The sequence below is a fragment of the Dromaius novaehollandiae genome, chromosome 2 (assembly GCF_036370855.1).
Source record: "Dromaius novaehollandiae isolate bDroNov1 chromosome 2, bDroNov1.hap1, whole genome shotgun sequence".
NCBI lineage: Eukaryota > Metazoa > Chordata > Aves > Casuariiformes > Dromaiidae > Dromaius > Dromaius novaehollandiae.
In genome coordinates, this window is record NC_088099.1 from 98,894,374 (window position 1) to 98,913,891 (window position 19,518).

The 19,518-nt window shown below is 36.9% G+C and overlaps 1 protein-coding gene across 2 annotated transcripts in view; it reads right to left on the reverse strand.

Annotated features, from left to right (window-relative positions):
- Nucleotides 1-19,518, reverse strand: part of DTNBP1 (dystrobrevin binding protein 1) — a 75,783-nt gene that overhangs the window by 6,264 nt on the left and 50,001 nt on the right. The gene's annotated exons all lie outside the window — the stretch shown is intronic.

Sequence of the window (19,518 nt, forward strand, 5' to 3'; positions counted from 1 at the left end):
TGTTAGTACAGACTGTTAAAACAGGCTGTTGTTAAAGGAGGCTTCTGCATTTTGCAACTATATTTTAGAACTGACAGGATAAGAATATTGTAGTAGACACCATTAAAGTGATATCATAACTATCTATCTTGAGGCAAGACGCAGATTTCCTGAACTCAGTAAACTGAAACACCTGAACGTACTACCTATCAATAACCAGGACTTCAGAATTCTGCTGGGGAAAAAAGAAGTCTGTGATGCTTCTGCTACTGTGCAGAATTAATAGTTATTAATAGAAATTAATAGTTTTAATTTGAATATTGCAGCACATTTATACCACAATCCATCAATAACACAAAAGAAAACATATATATGTATGTGGGGGGTATATATGTGTATATATGTATATACAAAACTCCATATATTTATATATACCTGTATAAATCTATTTTTTCAGTCTCCAGATAGACTTGAAAATACCTTAAAAAAGATTTGAGATGCAGGGCAGCTATGTACCCACAGAAACTGTGAAGGCATCCTGAGTCAGCATGATCAGTATTGTAGGTAAATGGTACTGTTTTCAAAGGCAACACCACACAGTCATTAATACCAATATACAGGGTCTTCTCTGTATACAACAGCAAAGAATATGCCAGATGATGATGATGATACGCCAAAGAAGCAGAGCCAACTGCCATGAATTACTAATGTGATACTAAATAAAAAGGACCAGCTTGTATAGCCTGTGCAGACATACAGTGACAATGAAATTCGCTTAAACACATCTATGATGGGTCTGTAGGAGTTCTTCTTTACTTCTACAATGAAACAAGTATTACACTGAATTGTCATTGGAAGATCCTCTCTCCTGCTTTGCGCTGTAGAAGTCACTGGCTGACCAGAAGAAAAGGACTGGCATGTTCTGTGAATCATAAGATCTCCTAGAATAAAATGATCTGGTAGCTACTAAAGTACTAACCTGAGCCAGAACATGATTAGAATATGCTTTAGGAGAGAAATGCTTTTTAGGAGGAGTATATATAAATTGGAAGCATTGCTCTCTGAGTTCTCCATCTATTTTTCTAAACAGCTCTCATGAGCTCTCTGCTTACAATAAGAAAGAATTTGCTAGCTGAGCAGTTGATGGGAAAGGAAGGGAGGAGGATGGTGAGAAGAGCTGCTGGTCTGGACTGTTCTGCCCATTAGGGGAAGCTCCAAATATTGCTGGCTAAAAAGATTCCAAGCTTTCACACATCAGACAGATGCAGCTAGAATATGGCATCCATATAGATAAATGCTGAAAGGGCATAAGCTTTTCTAGCACAAGCAACACATCAGTCTTTCAGGGAAAATGCTACATTAATGGTATTTTAAAGTAAAGAATTCATTAAAAGCATTTACCACTTATGGAGATTATCATCCAAATGCAAAACATGTTTTATTAAACCAGGCAAAAATGTTAGAGAGCAGTAATTCACTCTGTAGCCTGCATCAAGGTCATAGTCATGGTCATAGTTCATATACAGAAGCAACCATGCTGTGATAGTTGCTGAAAGGAGCTATAAAATTGGACTGACATACCATACATCCATCAAACCATCAGTAAATAAGATGAAACCTTTTTCGTAAAGCAAATTTCAGAAGCAAAACATCTGTTATAGCAAGGAAAGCATTTTCCTTTAAGTCAACACATCTTTGTTATCAATTATGCAGTTGCATACAGTAATTCTGTACTCCCTGGGGCAGCTCCTTTACTATGATTCCAAATGATAAGCAATTATTAATAACACTGTGTATGATGCAGAAATGCTATTCAATTGTAATAATATGAGCCAGCGGCTGTCACTGACTATAGTAATTTCCTGTCTTTCCCATAATATTTTCTGACAGTTTTGCACTCTATATTGGTAGTTCGGGATATTTTAAACCTAAAAATAGACATAGTATCATCCAAGTAACACATGAAATTTATACAACTTCTTTCTTAGGACTTCACCCCTGTATTTTTCCCTTTTGCCTAAAATGTCCTGTTAACTATTGAAATTGTCACTGGCCAAAGCTAAATGATAACAGTTGTGTGCTGTGCTGACATATTCTAATCAAACTCAAAATACTCTAACTGAAGAGTTGCAATAAGTCTGTCCTCCAAGCTCAGTTATAGGGAATTAAAATCAAAAACCTTGTGTAATTTCACACTCTACCGGATACAATAAAAATTGCTTGGCTAAGCAAAAGCAAAGTGCTGCGCTCGGGGTTTGTGTTTGTTGTCAGTAACACTGAGGATGGCTATATGAAGCTAATAGGTAAACGTGAAAACAGAAAACAAGGGTAAGGTGTATCGTTTCTTTCACAAAGCTATTCAGAATTACATTTTGCATAATCTAAGTGTAGCTTCTATATAAGAGTTTATAAAACACTGAACAGAGCCAGCACTAAATGAGTTCTGAGAAAAATGGGAATGTGGACCATATACTGTCATATACTGCTCAGGAACATACATGAACTTGTACGGACATCTCTGAGACCTGACCTACACTTCTTAGAATATTATTGCATTTTTCCTTCCACCATAAGACTGTACCTTTGAATTAGTAAATGCATGTCTTTTTCAGTCACATTTACGCATACAAAGACTACAAAGAAAATGTTAACTCACAACCAGATGCAGATTTACAGGAATTGCCATGATAACCCAGATACAAGCTAGCTTCAATTCCAAGCCAGCAATGATTTTCAAGAGAATAGAACTGAAAGTAGACAAAGTCTGTGGAAAAAAATCTCAATTTCTGAGGTACAGCCCTCTCCACTATCCCCAGGAACAGCCCCGCTGCCACCATTACAATAGGCAACCCACAGCTTGTCTCCCTCGTAGCCACCGTATGACTTACACCTACCTCCTCCTAAGCCTAAGCAGAGAGACAGCACTCTTCCACAAAACGTGCAAAAACTCATTTTCTTCAGTCGCCCACACTGCTGAACTACGCTCCCTCCCTAGCCTTGCGTCGCTTCTCTCAGCCTGCCTGCATTTGGATCTGACGCAGCTGCTCTGGCAGCCACACCACACATTTTGAAGCATGAAAGTCGCTTCGATCACAGAACCGGTCACCCTCGCTGGGAGTGGCGTCTGGGCACATGCGGTCTTACCGAGATGCTGCAGTGCCCTCACCTCCTCTAGCAAGGTGAAGATTTATCCAGAAGTTTCAGGGGCAGCTAGTCTTTCTCCCCAAACACCCCAGCATGACAGAGGAGCTTAAAGCTTTGGTTCTCATCTGCTTCTGCTCCTTCAGCTGCTACCTGCTTCAGCCGATGGGCCCTGGGAAGCTATACCAGTCAGAAGACTGCCCTGGGCTCTTAGAGGTCAATGGAAAACATCAGTGCCTGGAGCATCGCCTTTACTGCACTGATTTTCCCTATGGATACTCCTTCCTGCCTCCTCCAGCCATCTTTCTGGGAAAAATTCACCATGTAGTTGTGCCAACAGGCCACACACTTAGAAATCATGACAACACTAGGAGTCCAATATTATTACTTTGTGCAATATTGTATTCTCATATCTTTGTTTGCATTTCTGATATCCTTCTGCATTCAGAACATGTGCTATCCAGATGCTGTACTCCTATTACAAGATTAATTTATTACAGCCAGGACTTCAGGATAAATTATTTCTTAAATGACTTTATAAAATATTTTTATTTACAAATGAACTCTATGAAAAAAAAAAAAATAGCCATATCTTAGTGTTTGAATTAGAGACCAGAAGAATTCAAACTTCAAAGGAACAAATTACAATAGCTTATAACCATATACCTCAAGTGTAAAGGATACCATGTTCTGGTATCAGTCACCTGATTGATTGACACTTCCTACAGATTAAAATTTCTGCTCGAGTCGCTAAAGGTTCTATCCAAAAAACAAACCAAGTAACCATTTTATACTTTAAGACATTCTCCAGTTACAAACATCAGATTTGGTGAATAAGTAAGGCTGCAAATAAAACAAATTAGAAGAATGACTACTGTAAAAGCAGCGATTGGAAACAGTGGTTAAGATTGCGAACATGTCTCTTCAGATAAAACATGAAAGTGAAAGAGGTCAAGCTGTCCAAGATGGTTTTTTGGTGACTTCATACTGTTATCCAGTTAGTTTACTTTCTTCCAATTAATTATGTTACTTTATAGTTCTCATGTGCTAGAATCAATAAAGTTGTCAGGCTCAAGTTCATATAAAAAAAGAAAATTCTTCCTTTCAAATCCCTAAGGCAGTACTCAAGTCAGTGGGAAATACTTTTTGAAGTGCTGTTCTCACACTCTGCTAGTAAATAATTTCTCCTCAAAATTAATCTTTTGGGTAAACTGTGATATAAAGGCTATGTGAATAACTTCCTGTTAGGACAAGTACAGTTAAGATCTTGCTTACAGATAATGTTTAAGTCTTAGATGTGGAGGGTGGCTGTAAGAGGCACTGAATGCAACAAGTTAATGATTGAACAACTCTATTACTTAAGGATATCTTAAAAGAAACTGAAATTACATTAAAAAAACTGAACCAAGTCATAACAAAGACTGTACTAAAATAAAATATGACAGTGTGGATATGCAGATTGTGGCTACCCCCAAAAAATTGTTGAAAATAATTTAGGAACAAACTGTGAACTAAAAGAAAATACAATAAAAACAGACAATACCTTTACTGCAGGCAGGATCTACTGATGAATACTGAGAATAATCTCTACAAGTCAAATCACAAATTATCTGAAAGGAGTATTGGCAGCACTCTCAATTTTAACCAGCTTTCACTTTGTCACTTAAGCAGTGCTTAGTACAAGAGTTTACCTCCAATGCATGATATCACAATAAACAGTTCCTGATTAACATATTGAACACCATGGACTGTGCAAAAACCTTTATTAACCGGTCCATTTACAATAGCTATGTTTATAGGTATCTTTTTTCTATAGAGGGAGAGAGAGAAAACTGGATGAAACTCAGAGCTTAGACTATGTGCCCTTTTTTCCACCTCTACAGTTCATGTTTTTTGTAGATTCATTCAGGTAGACCACAAAATGTAAGCAAGTATTTTTCTTATGGATTTTTGTTGGTACTAAAGATATCAGAGCTTTAAGTGGCCCGTGGCCCTTCTCTGAATATGCTCCAGGTTATTGATGTCTTTCCTCTACTGGGGGGACCAAAACTGGACCTAGTATCTAGATGTGGTCTAACAAGTGCTGAGAAGGGGAGATAACCCCTTCCCTTGCTCAGGTTGCTGCGGATGCTGCGACCTTCCTTGCCACGGGCAGGCTGCTGCCTCCTGCTGCGCTCACTGCCACTGCCACCCCGGGGCCTTTTCTGCAGAGCTGCTCCTGGCCATCAGCGACCCGGTCCTGCTGCGGGGGCTCTTCCAGCCCAGGCGCGGGGCTTTGCTTTTGTACCTACCACATTTCATAAAGTTCCCACAGGGCCTCTCTAGGTCCCCCTGGGCAGGAGCCCTGCCCCCCTGTATTGACTGGTCCCCCCCAGTTTGGCAACAGCTGCAAGCGTTAGGAGCGACCACTTTGTCATCTCCTCCAGGTCACGGATAAAGCCGTTGAACACAAGAGGTCCCAGGATTGAGCCCTGCAGTGCTCAGCCTGTTACCAGCTGCCAGCTACAGCGTGACCCTCTGAGCTTTTTATCCATCTGGTTGTCCACCCATCCAGACTGCAACATCCTAACTTGGATACAAGAATAGCGTGGGACATACTGTCAAAAATCTTATATTCCTAGCAGTAAGTTGACTGTTCACTAAATGACTGAAGCCTTCAAAAATCAGAATGATAAAAACATAAAAAAGAATAATGTAAGACAGACAAGAAACTTTTTAAATACAAAACAACTTAGTAATTTATACTTACAACTACCTCATGAATTACCCACTTTTGGTAGAAATTAGGAAAGCAAAACAAGATGCCAAAGACTGCTTCAAAGAATGCAATTTGTCCCAGTAATGTATGAATTATTTTTGATGCAATTTAGAAAACATTTTGATAACATGAGGAAGGAAGTTCACCTGAGCATTCTTTCACTATACTTTGCTGAGAAGCGGGAGAAGACTATCGGCAAACTTGAAAAAAAATCAGATAGATGAATTAGCTGTACACAGTCTTTCGGATCCAAATAGGAGAGAAAACAAAACCAGCAACACTACAAAATTTAATTCTTTTAAAACTCTGATTTAACAGTCCTTTTTTGCATAATAAAAATTTTTTCAAATGTATACTCAAATAATTACAACCAGAAAATTAAGTCCTGACTCATTCGACAGTGAAAGAGATAGGCAAAATGAAAGAGAATCATCTCTGTTGGAAAAAATATATATAATTGCAAGTGAGATTTGTTGTCTGACAACCTTTTCATGGAGGTTTCATTCTCCACAAAAGAATCTCAATTACAAAATTACCTAATCAATTTTTCAAAGACTAGGCATTCCTTGAGAACTTGTAACTAGTGTTTTTATAGACTGCATCAAAATACGAAAGCACTAATTAGCTCAGAATTTATGTAGTCAAGAGGAAAAGCAGAGGTTTCACCAGTGCAAAGGAACTAATTTTTAAGTTACCTGACAAGCAAGTTCAACAATTTGGCTTACCTTGAAATGTTCTTCTAAAAAAAAAAAAAAAAAAAGAGAGAGATTGCTTACTTGAGATCCTTGCAAAAATATGAATAAGCTTAAATAAATATCAGAATAAACTTCTGAAAATAACTGCCTTCATATGTCAAGATTCCAGTTATTAAAACAGCACCTGGAGGAAAAAGCAGCTTCCGACCAACACCACAGGAAAAACAACTAAGGAAAAGGTTTCCACAGAACTCCAAACTTTAACTGGCTACCAGGAAATTATTATAAGGAAAAGATACTAAAAATATGCTCTACCAAACAGCAAATTCATGAATCAGTTTTTTAAAATGTAAATAAGTTTAACGTTAAAAACAATAATCACATAAACTTCATAATCATATGCTTCATGTAGTGTGAAAAGAATATTAGAGTTTGACAGCATTATGACCTTCTGGGTCAGCTAGGCAAAAGGTTATTGTATTTACATTTCTTTTATTTTCACAATGGTCTTTAGCTGTCTTCTACTTTTTAAGGCCTTTTAAAATACAAAGTAACCTTTCTAAAGCAGATGAGGGCTTGCTACTGCATGTAAGAATACACCTGAGGCATTGCACTGGATTGACAAAGGCTGGGGTTGGTTTTGTTTCTTAAGCAGTTAATATGACAAACTTTGCAATTAAATTCGGGAGTTCAGTCAAGTCTACAGTATCCAAAATTAGAAGAAGTCTCTTGTACATAAAAGCATAAATCCTGCCTTGCCCAGCTGTACTTTCTGCAATAAACTGAACAGAACATTCTATGAGGAAATAGCAGCCATATGGCACGTTATATTCTTTAGATTGCTTTCACCTTTCTCTGTCCTCTGCAAGCTCAAAAATACACCAGGCTGAGGATCCCGCTGCAAAGTGGTCTCAAACGGCAGAACAGACCATTATTTTAGAACCAGAACTACTGTGGTTCGGAAACAGTAAGAACGCTTTTGGCCATTTTATTTCTCAAAAAAAGCAGCCTGAGTGTGTTTGCCTACTTGATTTTTTAATTAACAGCAGACAAATATTTATGCTTGAAAATGTGCTCTAACATGAACAATTCTAGAATTTTTTTCTAGTTGGTTTTAACTATAGTCAAAAATCACAGAATTACTGTACTACTGCACATTACTTTTTTTTGTGTATCCACACTTGCTTCATTATTTTTCTACCTTCAGATATACACATGCATGTCATGAGAAAGATGGTAATGTTACAACAAAAGTTTTAGGGGATGAAATTCTGTCTCCCAGGTCCATACTTCGCTTCTTCTGGGTTAACAAATTTACACTCCAACATTTTCCAGTGTGCCAGTCCAAATTCATTTATGGTCCCAGAAACAGTAAGTGACAATATTTGTCTGTGTAATGTTTGTCTTTCCAGAAGCCAGGGTTAGCAACATGATTGCAGTTGGATGTGAGCACCACCAACCTTCCTCAGCTTCCAACAGGACAGGATCTGTTAAGAAGAACATCTCCTACCTCCCCTGCTCCTCCCAGAGTCAGATTTTTACCAATCGAAAGGGAAGAAAAGGTGATAAGGAAAGGACAGCAATAACTAGAGCCCTCCTAACACAGAAAGTGATTTCAAAAGAAACAAACTAGCAAGCATCTAAACTCCTGCTTGTTTCTTGCCTCCCTATAAATCCACCATTTATGGTACTGTAAGAACAGTAACTCTGTTAGTAAGCTGCAAAGTATTTATTTTCAACATAAATAAACCTAACAACGTCACATCTATCTTCAGTACATACAGGTTTATTTGTGAAGACAGTCTGTCTTTAAAACCTAGCACACACTACAGAAAAAAAAGTCCAAAAATCATGCTTCTTAATGATCCAAATGACTCAGCCACTAGTCTACTGCCCTGAAAATTTATTTAATACATGCACTCTCCAATTACTGTTTTTTCTGTCCTACCTCAAAATACTCATTTTCAAACAGAAAAACTAATCAATAGTAAATCTCAAATCAATTTACTTAAAATAGAAACCACAGCATTACAATATTCTATTCAAGATAGCAGAAGTCTGTGAAACTGTCCCAACTGGGATGAATAAAGTCCCATTATCCTAGTACAAATTGATCTACTGAACAATTTAATTAGTATTTTCCATTTCAAGAAGATTTGGTTTTGCTTTGGGAAGGCTCTAAAACAGAGACAGACAAGTGGCTTCTGCTATTACAGAAGTAGTGCTAATGTTAACACAGGCACAGCTCTGAGATATATGACTTCTGGATCAAATTATGTCCATGCACAGATACATAAATAAATTATGAGATACTGTGTTGCTGTCACCACACATTGTGCACATGATGAAAATACGGGTTCCACAACATGGCAAACCAGTTGGCAAGTATCAAATTTTACTTGTCCTTGAAGAATACCATTGAAAGCCAAACTCTTGCTTTGGTAAAATTATTTTGCACTCAAACTAAAATCATCTTCAGATAGACAGACTAGCAGATCAATACTGTTCAGCACTTAACTAAATCTTGCCTCAAAAACCTGAAGGTGAGCAAATTTACTTTACAGTGGATAGCATTACCTTCTCTTTGCTATTCTTTCCAGACTTGACTGGATGGAAAAATCAAGAAAAATGCATATACACTGTGAAGAAACCAATGCTTACTAAAAGGTCAAAATATGCTCTGCTTTTTTATTTTCTCCATATACAGAATAAGTCTTCATCTGATGAAGCTGCCTGATAGAGGGACATGGCCCTCAGTGTCTTCAGATTCCTCATTAAGGATCTCAGGAGAAAGCATCATATTCCACTGTGAAATGATTTCTGTGTAGGAGGAGGGAAGGCATCTAAGGAAAGCTAACAGTTGGCAACTCCATCACTTCAATTTTTAGATAACAAATAGAGAGATTTCACTGATCTTAACTTTTGAAATTAAGAGCCAAACCTGGAATCAGGTTTTCAATGAACATAGTCAACCATGTCTTCATATGAGTCTGGACACTGAAAAAAGCCCTACTATTAGTCAGGTGCTACTGAAGAGCTCTCATTTTGGTTGTCGTCAATGATACATTTTGAAGAGGGACTTCCAAAAAGGGTTTGGTTTTTTTTAAAAGCATATTTTAATATCTTAGCTTAACATAAGCAATTGTTGCTTAATCAGAAACAAGAATGAAACAAAACCTACCTTCACAAAAATATATTATGCAACCAGTTGAAAGAGAATTTGATCTTTTCTCCTCTCCATACCACATGGTATGGAACTCAGTATGCATCAGTTAAACTACATTTGGTAACAAATCTGCATTTAAAAATCTGCAGTATATAACACCATACAATGATGAAACCTTTATGTCCATCAGAACTCAAAACATAAAACATATTTTTGATAGTGAAGCAGACCCTTTCACTAATTTAAATGATACTCAAAGTATTTGATGCTGGAAACTGTTCCAAATCATCAGCTCTCTTTCATCTGAACCAACCCCAGAACTGAAGTTCTGAAAACACAAAGCCTGTGCGAGTTATTGCGACCAACTATAAGGTCTATTTCTCGGCTATCAGCATTGGTTTTCTTTTAGTGTTAAGACCCTTAGGGCCTGGCTACACTCTAAAACTTAAATGGGGCTTTGTCATTTAACAGAGTCTGAATTTCACACTTTAAAAATCTAAGCAGGCAACAAATATAGTCCTTATTTCAACAAAAACAGATTCTGTGTCCAAGAACGTACATGAGGTACTAACGCTAAAGTATGCCTGCCTGCCTGTTTGGAGAGGACTCAATTAGTTTAGGGGAAAAAAAATCTACAAATTAAACCTAAACTTTTAAGTATTCAGGGCTACAGGGCCTCCAGTGAGATCACTCTCTTCCTCACATATAATTCAAGCTTGTTTACACTGTCAAGATTTCATATCCAGTAATATTTTAAAAGGACAACTACAAGCCAATAGTTATATCAGTAGCAGACACAGAGGTATTTAATTATTTTTTTCTTGCTGATTTATTGGGTTGATTTCTTCTTTCATTCCTATCAAAGCAAATAAACTTCTCCAATACAAGCAAAATAATGGCTATTCATTCATACTGCTACTGCTTTTTTTACTTCTTCATTCTTAGAAGTCAATAAGAAGAAAAGGGACCATTAGATTACAAATCCAGTCCAGGTAAATGTGTTCAGTTAATGTCACAAAACAATTACACTAAAGAGTACCTTTCAAAATCCTAGGCGTGACTAAACACTTTGGTTTGATGTGCCTAGCAACATGAGATAAGAATTACCATTCACTCTAACATCCAGGAGCATCAGAACTGTTTTCACAAGGCAGTATGAGAGGGGAATAATTTTCTAACAGACAGCTATTAGAGATGCTTTACCAACGGAGGAGTTCTGAAACGCGTACAGTCCTGCATTCATTACACAAGGAGTACCAGTTATGACAGGCCCCCTTACTTTTAAAATCCCTACTTATTCTCAAATACAAAACAAAGACAGCATCATTCTTTTTAAATTTGAAAATGTAACAGTCCTATTTGCTACTAAAACTTATTTTTAATGTTAATACTGCATCTCTTTTCCAGACTTTTTTATAATACCGTAATACTTTAAGGGGGTTCTTCAAATGACATTTTAGCATTCTCTAATTTACAGAACTGTCATTCAATTAGTCCACTGCTTTTAAATCCAGCCAAATGGACAGTAATGACTTTACAGGCATGATAAAGTTTAAGAGAACAAAACTAAAACCATGCTACATTTCAAAGCTAAAGAAACAGCGTGGCTGAACATAAAGCAGTATTTTCAGAACATATGACTCTGTATTTTCAGTTAGAATTTCTACTATGGAAATGCGTTCTATATCAGAAGTCACAGGAGAAATAGGGCATTATTTGATAAGTATAGAAATACACATTACTGTGTTCTTTTCCACTACACATTTTTATATTTAAAAATAAAACAGCTTATGTGAAAGACAAGAAGAAAAAAGAAGAAGGAAAAGAAAAAAAGAAGGAAAGAGAAGAAATAAAAACCTACCATCTTCACAGTCTATAAAACTAGGACAGGGAGAATGTGGCAGGGTTTGCCCCTGCTGCTCCCACCCCGGGTATGCAAGTCCACGCTCTAATTCTTCCAGGATTTCAGTATTCCATATGGTAGCCAATATTCAACTACTAATAGGAAGGGAAACTACCAGATCACTACATGCCAGAACTTGTCAAGTTTTCACTCTAAAGTCACTTAAGTTTTTACCACAGCTGTTCTTTAAAGACACCGAGACTAAACTGGCACATCAATGATGGCAAAGTTAAGGCAGCCCATCGCTTCACAAAACAATAAACTTGATTTTAGGGCACTAGATCAAAGTGCCACCACTGCACCACGGAATCACTGGCAGGTATAAAAATCACTACTCTTGCCCGAATAATTCTGAATAAGGTGTGTAGATTTTTTTTCCTTTTTTTTTTTTTTTTTCCTTTTTTTTTTTTTAAAGAGGATCAGGTACCATCTGTTCTGCAACTGGCATAAAATTGACATCAGGTGTAAAGCCAACAAACACCTTATTTTGGTTGTCACAGTTTATCTTTCGCTCATCAAAGACAGTATCACACATGCAGTAACAGCCTAAGTTTAACCTCTGCTTATATTGGTTTAGTTTGCAGTAACAGAGAAACTGATTTCTGAAGTAAGCTATTCAAATCAGAGTCAAATTGATTTAAGTGACTCTGCAACAGTAGTTTTCAAATACTTTATCTGGCTGGTTTAAAGACATTTTGCAAAAACTAGCATATTTTTTCTAATGTAAACAAGGCATAAGCTTTTAATGGCTTGAGAAAAATGCTGCTGTACAAGTTTCCCTGGGTCATATAATTAAGTAACTAGGTCATCTGTTCCCTTATAAAAAGGCTGTAATTAACAGATGAGACTTTTTCATGGTTTAATGTCATAGTTTTACACATGTTCATTAGTAGGAGAAATCATTTTCAGGAAAGCAGTGTAAGACTTACTAGGTCTGTCTCTTGCTTAGCCCAATAGCACAACACAGATATAACGAAAGGAGATAACCTAACAGCAAACTACGGAGAGGATGGAGCAGATGCATGACGTTACTAATGCACCACTGGAGCACGGGCAACAGAGCAATACGAAAGGAAAGAACATGCAGGCGTAACAGAAATGAAGATGGGGCAGGGGAGGAGGGGAAGGGCCACTGACAACTCAGACTGCTGAACAGAGCTAATAAATTAAGTATGACCCTTTATTCTGGATTTCTCCAGTCTGATAGAGATTAAGAAAGCTGAGAGAAGAAAAACAGAGTTAGTCAGGAGAAAGAAACTTACAGTAAAGGTATTTTCGAAAGTCCTCAAAATGCTTTGCCATATTAAAACCTAACACTAGGAACTGATAGCCACTGAAATAAAATTGGCAGTTACCAAAGAAATACGCACCACTGAAGCTACTCTACTGGACTACAGGAACACTTACAGATGAGTGAGAAAACATATACTCGGTGATCATTAATGACTAAAGCCTATGACTATAGAAAAAACAAACTGATGGTTGACACCTAGCATACAGAATCTTAGTAAAAGCAAACAAAATATCCCCACCTAAAGGATGTGTGGACATCAAAGAGGCAGGAGTGAATAAAGGCAGAGATTAAGGAAGCTGATAAGCCATTTAAAAGGGGGAAGGGGAAAAGGAAGGGAAAAACGAAAGGGGCTGACTGAAGAGGAAAGTCAGTGTAACTAAGACTGTGAAATCTGCAAAAGACATTTCCTATGAGATCATTCCTTTCAAAATACTCTCCTATGTGAAAACTATTATTTTGTATTCCCTACCTTTTATATACTAGCTTTAAGAGCTGTCTTCAGGCTCTGTTTAGGTCTTCTCTCTCAATCTACACAAAGGGTGCTGCTGCTTTGATACCACCTAAGTTCTCCATATCTCTTGACACACCTTGGGGCAGTAAGGTCGCCTTTGCGTTTGTGCTGCAATACAGATGGAAAATGCAGAATTCATTCCCCTAACATCTGTATCAACCAACTTTGGATATTTGTAAGCAGTTTAAAAACCTCCATCTTTAGGCCAGCTAAACATACCAAATAATTTATAATATTTTTCCTACCTCTTGAATGTGCATTAAGTCCTACTAATTTTATTTTAAATTTCATTCTTTAGAATATTTTAGCAGTAATTGCTCAGGAATATATTAAAACCCACAAAACACACTTGCATTTTCTGCAGAGTGCAAATATGCAGTTGATTTCTGGAAAAGTTAAGTTGCTTAACAACTACTTTATTTCTCTAAACACCACTTCTTGTATTAGGTGATTTGTGGCTTTTCTCAATTCCATAACAATGAAAATCACAGCTGTAAAATGGAGACAGCCACACATATCTGTAACCATTCAAAGAGCCCCTACAAAACTGCACTGCGACTCTGAAAAAGAAAATGGAACTGGTGATATTTAAAGCATTAAATATTTCCACCCTCTGTAGAAGTTAAAAGTATCTCTACAAACTGTAAGTAGAGGTGTATTGATCCTGTTCAGTGTCCAGTTTTTGCTTACTGTCATATCTAAACTTGCATAGTTGCTTCTCAATTAAAAGCTAAAGATTCACTAATTTTAGAGCAGGTTATAACTAAGAACACAATACAGCCTTTATTAAATATGAATTATTTGTTCATACCTTATCAACACATTCAGCATCACAATGGGAAAACAAAGCCTTCAGGCCACCATTATATCTGCCCTGTTTCCTTCCCTTTCTTCCTGTCACCACACATCTGCTTCATCAGCCCCAGAAGGACCCAAATCCCATGTGCAGAGATTTGTTCCCCTACTTTTTAGGGCATCCAGCAGTAATTTTTACTTCATACTAAGAGAAATAAAATTAACAAGTTTAGGATTTAACCTTTCAACAGAGATTGAGGCAGAATACGTCTCAACTCTTAGTCACCGCTACAGTTTTTCTATAGATGCCAGCAGATAACACATTTGATTCCACTGATTTCACATGGGGAAAATTTATTTCATATAGAAATAATAAAGACCAAAATTTATTTTTGAAATAAAAGACTAAATTCTATGGAAATGGGTTACAAACAATATTATGGGTCCTGAACTTTTGATACTAAGACTTTAGACACTTTTTAAAACAAAAACAAGGCAGGCAAGATGGGACAAGTGAAGGGCAGTTAAAGAACAAAATCCTCACAATATTTTAACACAGAAATGACCTGATCTATCCAGAGGCTTTGCTAACAACAGGCCTTTTGAACATGGAGAGCATCACAGCTATAAGAAAAACAAACCAGGGATCAGTACATGCACCATGCTCAGTGTCATTTCTTAAATATACTAAAAATTGTACATGAGAGCTTGAAGCAGGAAAAAATGATAAAGAAAAAAAGGAAAAAAAAATTCTCTCCAGGTTTGAACAAATGATACACCAAGAAGGTATTCAGCAAGTCCTGAACCTTGACCTAATGTGATTCTCTTACAACTCCCAGATCTGTTTGTTCGTAATAGTGACTAGCCAAAGCTAACGAGTCCTGAAGTATGCACACACAATCCAAGTAGCATTAGTATCACTCCATGCTCTACAAAACTGTAGACATTTGATAAAAAGCCTCCTAATTTGAAACACACTTATTGATATTATTCCTTTTAAACTATTTTCATGCTCTCCTTATTTATTAAACAAGTTTATTCAACAATACATGTGTTTATATATGCAGTAAATACAATATCAACATCATAAAATGGCTGCATCGCGTAGCGACAAATCTAATCATAAAATGCTGAAATTTTGGACCAGAAGGAAGAAAATAGGACTAAGACTTGATAATACCTAAAAACTATATTTTCAAAATAAAATTGATAAATTTAAAGCATTATCCAGAAAAGCAAAGAGTTATTCCCAATCAACCATAAAATATACACAAGATTAATAACAAATTTTCATTAATTACTTGTTTTCTTTGTATTCAAAATCCAAGTTATCAGACTCCCTGTAAGATGCCAGTTTGTCTATATTCATTTTTAACAGGGTGGGTTGTTTACACCATTAAGGTGTTTGAAATAAAAAAAATATATAAATCCTAAGTCAATCTTAATAAAGATTGATGTACAAGCGTGCATTGAAGTACAAATATTTTGTACTCAACGTATTACAAACAATTTCACATATAAACACCATAAAATATTAGAAGGCTAGAATGAATTACATTTTGCTGAAAAAGTTCACAAGGTAGCAGTTTCCACTTACTTAAAATAGGTCAGCTAATGATATACTTGTACACTGCTATAATAAGCCATTTTTAAATGAAAATTGTAATCATATTGGCAGCTATTATAGACTGATGGCCTGCTTTTTCTAATGCTAGTTGAATGTTTGCTAAACAGTAAACTGAAGGATGATTCTCAGCCTAGAAAAAGGACCAGAAGAAAAATGCTTATAAAGATTTATAGCCATGCATTTATAGTAATATATTTAGAAATTAAAAATAAGAAACGCCATTCTTAAAGCCACAAGTAAAATTAAAAACTGCATATTTAGAGTGAATCAATCTACTGTAACATAGGCCGTATCTGAAGATTCTCTATCTGAAAATATATCTCTCGTGATCAGATCAGGAGATAGTGACCGCTGCTCACATTTAAAGTGACACTGCATAGAAAGGCATTTTCAATTTAGTTTGGTTTTAAATATTCTTCAAAAGTCCTAGGTAGTTGAAAAGCTTTCCCCTCTCCCTTCCCCCTTATCACCTATAGAGAGAAGCAACAGATATGACAGATTTGAGAAAAAGGAAGCACTCAGCTAGTCTAATTAGCAGTACTGGAAGCATAATAAACATCCATTGAGTGACCAAGGTTAAATAAACTGGATGTGGCAAATTAATACCACTCTTTCCCTGCCTTCCAGAACATCAACTACTCAACCACTCAGTCATTGCAAATGATATCTTTGTTTCCAGTGCTAGCAGAAAAAAAAAAAAAAAAAAGAGTAATTGTCAGAGAACAGAAACTGAACTACCTTCCCATTCAGGAAGAGACCTGGAGGTCAGAGCTGAGGCTTATCTGCGAGGCAGCATACAGAAGTGTCATTTGCACTTTCACTGCTCACCTACACTCATCCTGACGATAACTGCAAAGCTCAGATTTTCCCATCACTCCATGATCTTTGTAAGGACTTAGGTGAATTAGGAAGTCCTGCAGTTTCTCAGTTGTTACGCAGACTGCATTGCTCCTACCTCAAGAGGTAATAGGAAAAAAAGAGGAATACGAAGTTGCTGAACAGCTACAGTTAAAAAAGAATCTCATGAAAAATACTTCTTTAGGCACATACACAAGCTTGTCGATTTGCAAAATTTAACAATGTCAACATGAACCTGGACCTTCCAGAGCATAACACTCCTGAGAGAAACAAAAATACTTGTCCAATATAGTCTTAAAGAAGTCACAGTGCAATGATTCTTAAAATAGAAGCTTGCAAAGCGCATTATATTGTCAGAGCAAATCTGTCTCCATCCTGCTAGAGATGCTAGATCAGTGATCCGCATATAACTCCACTTATCTTTTAAGGCAAAAACTCTTATAGTACCACTGCTTTAATGCAAAGTTCTGGCAGTCACCCAAGCTTCTGGAACGAAGGGCACACTGCTTTTTCAGATTTCTTTTTAGGTCATAAGAGATGGCAATGATGCCCACCAACATTTTATTTACAAGTGCAAAAAGAAATGACAACTTGTAGTTAAAGAAAAAAGGAAAACACTTCTAAAAACAAGGCTACAATGTGCATAAAATCCATGTTTACATAAATTGTCTAAAACTTTCCACAGAGCATAATAAAAAATAAACCCCAGAAAACATCACATATTATGTGGTATTGAAAACCAAGGGTAAAATAACATATTTTTGTCGATGGAAAATAGGCATACCTAGCAAATAAAGATATTTTAAAATGGAAGTTTTAATTTTTTAACAGGGAAATGAACAAATAAAATATCCCTTTATTATTCTAATTAAATTTTATCCTGTCCCCTATGCTCAGACTTTCTTACTGAAAATGCATATTCACTACAGAAAAGACCAGACTGAGTTAGAGGCTACAGCATTTAAAAGTTAGTAAATGACATTTGGAGCTTTTGCTATCTATGAAGGCTTCCAAATTGATTCGGGTTTAGCACTTGGGATGTGGTTTAAGTCTTCTGGCAATGATAAAATTGAAAAGCCATCCCACATTTTTCTCAGCCTTGTCCTTTTGTGCAAGGTTATATACAATCTTCTGGCTTTATACTGAACTCTTTATAGTAGCCTTTGACAGCTGTCAGATACCATATTACCTTCTGTCCCAACACAGTAATCAAGAATGATGGGTAAGGATATCATCGGGACAATGATCTAATTAACAGAATATGGCAAAATTGACATTTATATAATAAAGTTTCAGGTTAGTCAACAGTGACTAAATTTACATCACAGAACTCTCAACTCTTGCACTCTGCAGATAAAAGAGCAGCAGCAAATTTCCAAGAAACTCACAAAAACAGTAGCTTACAAAAAGTGCTTTTCTGACCAACAGATTTCAGTAAAAGTTGCTCAAATACTCTCATGTTCTTTCTTCCAAGTAATCTGATGACCAGAATAATTCAGAGGATCAGACAACTGACACTATGCAACATAAAAGAATGAACAGTATCACAGCACAGGCAGACAACACTGTCTGTGCTTATAGGATTGGAGAAAGCCTCTTTGCTGAGTTAACACTAGAACAGTTTAACATAATTAACAGTTAGCTGGAGCCATACTAACTACTGGAAAAAACAACCCCCCCCCCCCCCCCACCTCCCCAGCACCACAGTGACCTTCTGGGATATTTTCTCTTTTTCCTAATGTTAATTCCTTTGAAATGTCTACAGATAGGCTCTACCCCCCACACAAATCAAGCAAGATGAGCTCTCCTAGTGCCTTGTGAAATAAGCTCTCCTCCCCTCTCCTAATTCAATCATTTCTCTCACACCTCCTCCCATTTGCAACAGTCCCCCAGAAATCTCGTGATTGATCCATCCCAGGATGTGATTTACCCTGTCCACAGCTGAATTAACCTCAGTAGCTCATATATCAAACACAACTTTATCACGGGAATCTTTTTCCTCCTAAAATATTTCCACTCAGTAACCTGTCACTTCTAGAACTTTTTGAGTTTGCTATTATTACCAAAGTACAAAATCTATGCATCTAGTCTGATCATCTTAGAAATTTTCTTTAGGAATTTCTTAGGCTGATTTCTGTTGCCTTTTGCTGTTGATCTATCCAACCCCTCACTAACAGCCATTTTCAACCAGATTGTCCTGGAGATGGAGGACTGAAAGATACCTAATTCCTACAAATTCTGTGAACACTGCTAGCAAGGTAGGAGGTTTTCTCCCTCTACAAGTGATGCCATATCAGGAAAAGGCAAGGAGAAGATGACCTTATCCATTCCGCGGGCATATCCAGCAAATGCCAGGCTACTCCCAGACAGTAACTGGCACATACTTAACTCCAAAAATAGTTGCCACATGCACTGATGGCTGCCCAAACAACAGGACAAAAAGAGAAAACTTAAGTATTTTGGGGAGGATGAAAGGAGACTAGGGAACACTGGAAGAAAACAAGGGTACTGTGGGGAGAAACTAAGAATACCATGGCAGGGAAAAAGCAAGGATATACAGAACAAATCCATAGAAAACTTGGCTTCACTGATTCTTCTGCAATAAAATTTACTACTGCATTTTATTCCTATTCTGTTACTTCCAGCTTCAAGTTTTTGAAGTTCTCTGTCACCAGTCTCTTCTGCGCTGACAGTACACCCCATTTGTCATCAACAGGTTTCACCCATATACTTCCAGTATTTCTGCCTAAGTCATTAATATTAAATCAGATTAGTCCCCAGACTGACTGCT